The sequence below is a fragment of the Patiria miniata genome, unplaced genomic scaffold, assembly GCF_015706575.1.
Source record: "Patiria miniata isolate m_02_andy unplaced genomic scaffold, ASM1570657v1 HiC_scaffold_9, whole genome shotgun sequence".
Classification (NCBI taxonomy): domain Eukaryota; kingdom Metazoa; phylum Echinodermata; class Asteroidea; order Valvatida; family Asterinidae; genus Patiria; species Patiria miniata.
This window is the reverse complement of record NW_024037076.1, coordinates 23,899,358-23,904,492: the sequence shown is the minus strand read 5'-3', so window position 1 is coordinate 23,904,492 and position 5,135 is coordinate 23,899,358. Positions and strand designations below refer to the sequence as shown.

At 41.4% G+C, this 5,135-nt stretch overlaps 1 non-coding gene across 1 annotated transcript; it reads right to left on the bottom strand.

Moving 5' to 3' along the window:
* Positions 1–383: 383 nt before the first annotated feature.
* On the bottom strand, positions 384–466 carry Trnal-cag. Its single transcript has one exon. It is a non-coding gene; the product is annotated as a tRNA-Leu (tRNA).
* Positions 467–5,135: the final 4,669 nt, after the last annotated feature.

The following is a 5,135-nucleotide window of genomic DNA, read 5'->3' as shown; positions in this document are numbered from 1 at the left end:
TGAGAATTTGGGGGCTGGAATAATTGTGTCCTGGTGTGTATTGGGGGAACATCAGATCTCTCGCAATAGGTGTGGTAACGGTGATTATCCTATTAGGCAAACAATAAATTCCCAAGTTATTTCAAAATTGTCGATATTATGATATCTTTATCTGAACTTTATGAAAGCTTTGCGAATCTCACTATTGCAAAACCATACCTAGGCTATTTAATGTAAACGTGAATCAATGCATGATTTAACCAAAATGAATAAAGTTTAAAAAGAAAATGTTTTAATATTTCGAGGGAAAGAAAATAGTTTAACATTCAAAATCTCGGTTGAAACTGCTGTTGGCATCATAATTATGATCAATAATCATGCGCGTCCAGAAAAAAAATTTGATTTGTCAGGAGTGGGATTCGAACCCACGCCTACAGAGTAGACTACGACCTGAACGTAGCGCCTTAGACCGCTCGGCCATCCTGACTTGCATACATACAGGTGAATAATGTTGTTATATATAGAATCAATAGGCATTACAAACGTGTATGGCCGATAGATGCATAACATTGTTAGAATACACTGCAACTGTGGGGATGATTAGTCTTGGGTAAAAATTGGGTTTTAGGGAATTTTCTCCCCCCTTGCACCCCCCCCTTGCAGTTGGCAATTTGGCACAAGTGGAAAAAAAAATCGCCAAGCGCGCGCAGTCAAGCCGTCACGACTGATGAGGGCGCTATTCTCACACTGATTCATGCATAAAAAAATATAAATGCTAATAGAGGGCGCTATTGCGCCCGGAATCGGATTGCTTTTTCTGTACAAGAAGTGTCCCATGATTATGAATTTCTTTTCTAAAAGAAAGGGAACCACGAACAAAGAAATTAACTTGGAAAATGAGGGGTGCTTTTTTTGGGAAAAAGTAATACTTTTGTTTAATTTTTTTTCCTTGTGTTGTTTATTTATTTATTTTTGGGGTTGTTGTTGTTGTTTTGTTTATTCGAAGTTTGAAGTCTATTGGAATGGCCAAAGAATGAGTTGCGAAAATACAAAAAAATCCTGAATAGAGTGAATTCGAAAAATTATCCTGTTATTGTTTTGTCTATTTTTATTTTTTCGAATTATTGTAAATCTACTGCAGGGAAAGGATTGAACAATGACCATGAGATTTGTGTTAGTTGTAAATACTTAAATAAGTTACAAAATGGCATCACAAGTAAATCAAGTGTCTTTTACTTTGTGTCGGTACGTATCCGACTATTTCTTTTTGTCAGAGGGTAGACATGAGGGTGGTAGTAGGGAGGACCGTATAAAAATGTCATCTTGGGAAAATTATATTAATTCTAAATAAATGATCATATTATATTGGTCTAGCGCCCTCATTAGGTCCGATATCTGTTAGCCACATGTACTTTCATGTTTACATGTACATGTACACGTACATGTTTACATGTACGTGCTGCGCTTATAAGGAAGCCCATCAAATTCAATTTGTTTGGTGTACGCAGTGGCGTAGCCACCGGGGGGGGGGGGGGCGTGGGGGGGGGGCGACCGCCTCCCCAGTCGCCCCCCCCCCCCTGAGATTTTAAGTTTCTAAAAAAATTATCATTGATCTACATGACGCCATGGGCGTCAATCCTGGGGGGGGGGGGGGGGGGGGGGGGGGGGGGGGGGGGGACATGTCCCCCCCCCCCCCCCCACTTTTTGAAGGGTGGGGGACACAATATCAAATGTCCCCCCCCCCCCAGATTTTTAAACTCGTGTCTCATTTACAGCGCCCTATTATGTACTACAATGTATCTTTTGCTTAGAAAATATTGGTTAAAGTGGTCAGAAATTGCCTCAGGTAGCACCACAGAGCATTTAGAATCTAAAATTTAAGCAGGCCCCGAACCCCACGCCTAAAGCTCAGAATTCTGGTAGCTGATTGAATGACTCCAACCTGGAAAACAATGTACAAAAAATTGTCTTATGCCTTTAGCTGAGAAAACTTCGAAAATTATGTTTAAATTATTATCTTTTTTGCTAAGATAATTATTGGTTAAAGTGGTAAGAAATTGCCTCAGATCACACCACAGAGCATCGAGAATCCAATTTTTTTCGGGGCCCTTAAGCGGGCCCCGGACCCCACGCCTATAGCTCAGAATACCGATATTCAATGACTCCAAACCTCGAAAACGATGTTCAAATAATTATCTTTCGCTAAGAAAATATTAGTTAAAGCATGGAGGAAAGTGGTAAGAAATTGCTTCAGATCACACCACAGAACATCTAGAATAATTTTTTTTTTTCGGGGCCCTTAAGCGGGCCCCGAACCCCACGCCGTAAGGGCTTCGCGCTCGCATCAGTTCTGATCAAGGTATGTCCACCCCCCCAACTTTTGATAAGCGATTGACGCCCCTGCATGACGCCCCCCCATGAAATGTTCCAGCCCCCCCCCCCCCATGAAATGTTCCCCCCCCCCCCCCCCCCCACTGAAAAATTCCTGGCTACGCCACTGGGTGTACGTGTGATAACTGGTATGTTAAAACTTTCCAATGTATCAAATAATTAAATAATGCTTAATTCCATATTTTGAAAAAAAGTCATCACATGTACATTATCATGATTATGCGTTCTGAGCCAACCCTCCCTACTCACTGTAGCAACCCAGACCGCCCTACCTATCACCCTGCCTATTACTCACCAAGTCACTGTAGCGCCCAAAACCGCCATGTCTATTACTCACTTGTAGCGCCCAAAACCGCCCAACCTATCACTCACTGTAGCGCCCAAAACCGCTCCGCCTTTTACTCACTGTAGCGCCCCAAACCGCCCTGCCTATTACTCACTTGTAGCGCCCAAAACCGCCCAACCTATCACTCACTGTAGCGCCCAAAACCGCCCCGCCTATTAGTATTACTCACTGTAGCGCCCAAAACCACCCTGCCTATTACTCACTTGAAGCCCCCAAAACCGCCCTGCCTTATTACTCACTGTAGCACCCAAAACCGCCCTGCCTTTTAGTATTACTCACTGTAGCGCCCAAAACCGCCCCGCCTGTCACTCACTGTAGCGCCCAAAACCGCTCCGCCTATTACTCACTGTAGCGCCCAAAACTGCCTGGGCACTCTTTGGTATTATAAATTCCTTATTAATAAACACAATGTACACTGTACATGTAGTATGGGTGCTAATCAGTTAAAATGCGAACATCAAGCTTAGACACCCCACCCCCTTGCACTCTAGATGCGTGATGCCAACACTTACCCCCCTCACCCACACTGTAAGCATTAATACAAGAGTGTGTTGCCTAGTCGAGATGGACCCACATCTCGGCTTAGGACAGTCTGTCAGTCGGTCGGTCAGTCGGTCGGTCAGTCGGTCGGTCAGTCAATCAACCACGCATTCAGTCAGTGACTCACTCAGAAGGCAAAGACTGTCCAGCAACAATCCCCCTTTGCACCCCAAAACAAACATCCACACAAACACAACAAACCAGCAAACATAACAGATAGATACCCTGCTGGACAGACAGACACAACAGACCAACGGACAGACAAAACAGAGGTGGACAAGCAAACCAACACACCACATACAATCAAACTTACTAAATTGACAACACAAAAACGAATTTCTGAAAGCACGGACAACACATAACAGACATGTACAATCCATCCCTCAAGACAGACTTGAATTTCTAATCTCTTTTTTGAAAATGTGTGGCCCTGAAGAGGGCCGGAAAGAAAAAGGTTGACCGACGGCTTCTGGCTGAAGCCGTTGATGCAGGAAGAAGATGATGATCTGGAAGAAATACTCTGCTGACGAGATGCTGACTGCTGCCTTGAAAGTCTCTTGTCTTGTTACCATGCCAACAAGATGGGCATCATCAAGCTTTGTGACGATGACTCTGCAAGTGTCTTTTCTCACTTTGGTTTCGCAGTTCTTTGCAAAAGGGTTGAGGTCTTGTAAAGACTGGATCAAGATTTGACAGTCAGTGGTTGACCATAGATGTTGCGGAAGATACAGGTGAAGAAATATCCATGGTAACACAGCCGACTGCACAGAACTATTACATAACTGACTGCTACACTTAAATTTAACAACAAAAATATTAAAACTTCATTTTATAAAACTTACAATTACATGTACTTGTAAACGTGTGAAAAAGGATTTAAGGTTGCAAGAACGCCAATCTTTGGTACTTTTCTTCAAAGATGGGAGTCCTTCCATATATAATTTAAACTGGTAGGGAAAACAATCATTTCTTAGAGATATTCCAATCTTGGGCCAAACTTTATCCATGTTGATTCATATTAAACTATCATTGCCACTTTTTTTTCCATCTCATTTGGAGATTTTGGGCCAAATGTATTTTTTTTTGCAAACTTTAAAAATGTTCAGCTGCCCCACATTTTAAGCTGAAAGGTTTAGATTGAAATAACACTGGAGAAAATATTTGTCATATAGAAAGCACACTTCAACTAAGGCTATGAACATGAAGAAATGAATATAAATCGGTAGCTGTTTGGAATGGGATGAAAAAAAATATAAAAAAAATTTGAACTACCAAATTTTGCTTCAAGGCTTCAATGAAACTATCGTATAAATGTATGTAGTTATAAGATCTCTAAAGAAGATGTTATTGCAACAGGAATCAAAATGAAACGCGCCGTGGGAATGGAACTAAAAAAAATGCATTGTTAGGAATTTGAACAGATAACTTGGGAGTCGAATCCTGAGCCTTCAGGAAATGTGCTTCCTATCTCAATGAAAAAAAAATAACACACAGGAAAGGTCTTGTTCCGACAAATAATGCAATATATTTAAGCAAAATATATTAGGACTCTTCAGTGCATGCTATGTGTATGATGCTTTTAATTTCTCAAGACAATCTGAGAAAACGGATCCACTTTTTCCGGCCTTGGAAAATTTAAGATTCAGGTCAAAGGTTTTTTTTTGGAACAAGACCACCTTTGGTACAAATGCAACAATTTTCAACACCTAAACTACATTACAATATGAAAATCGTTATGTTTATCACAACATTAATTTAAGATGATCTTTGGCATGATTTAGCAGCTTCATGTTTGTAGGATAGCCAGAGTATTGAGTCAGCAGAGTTGTGGGATATGTGAGAAAGCAAAGGGAAGAGAACCGGATGCAGGAAAGTGAGA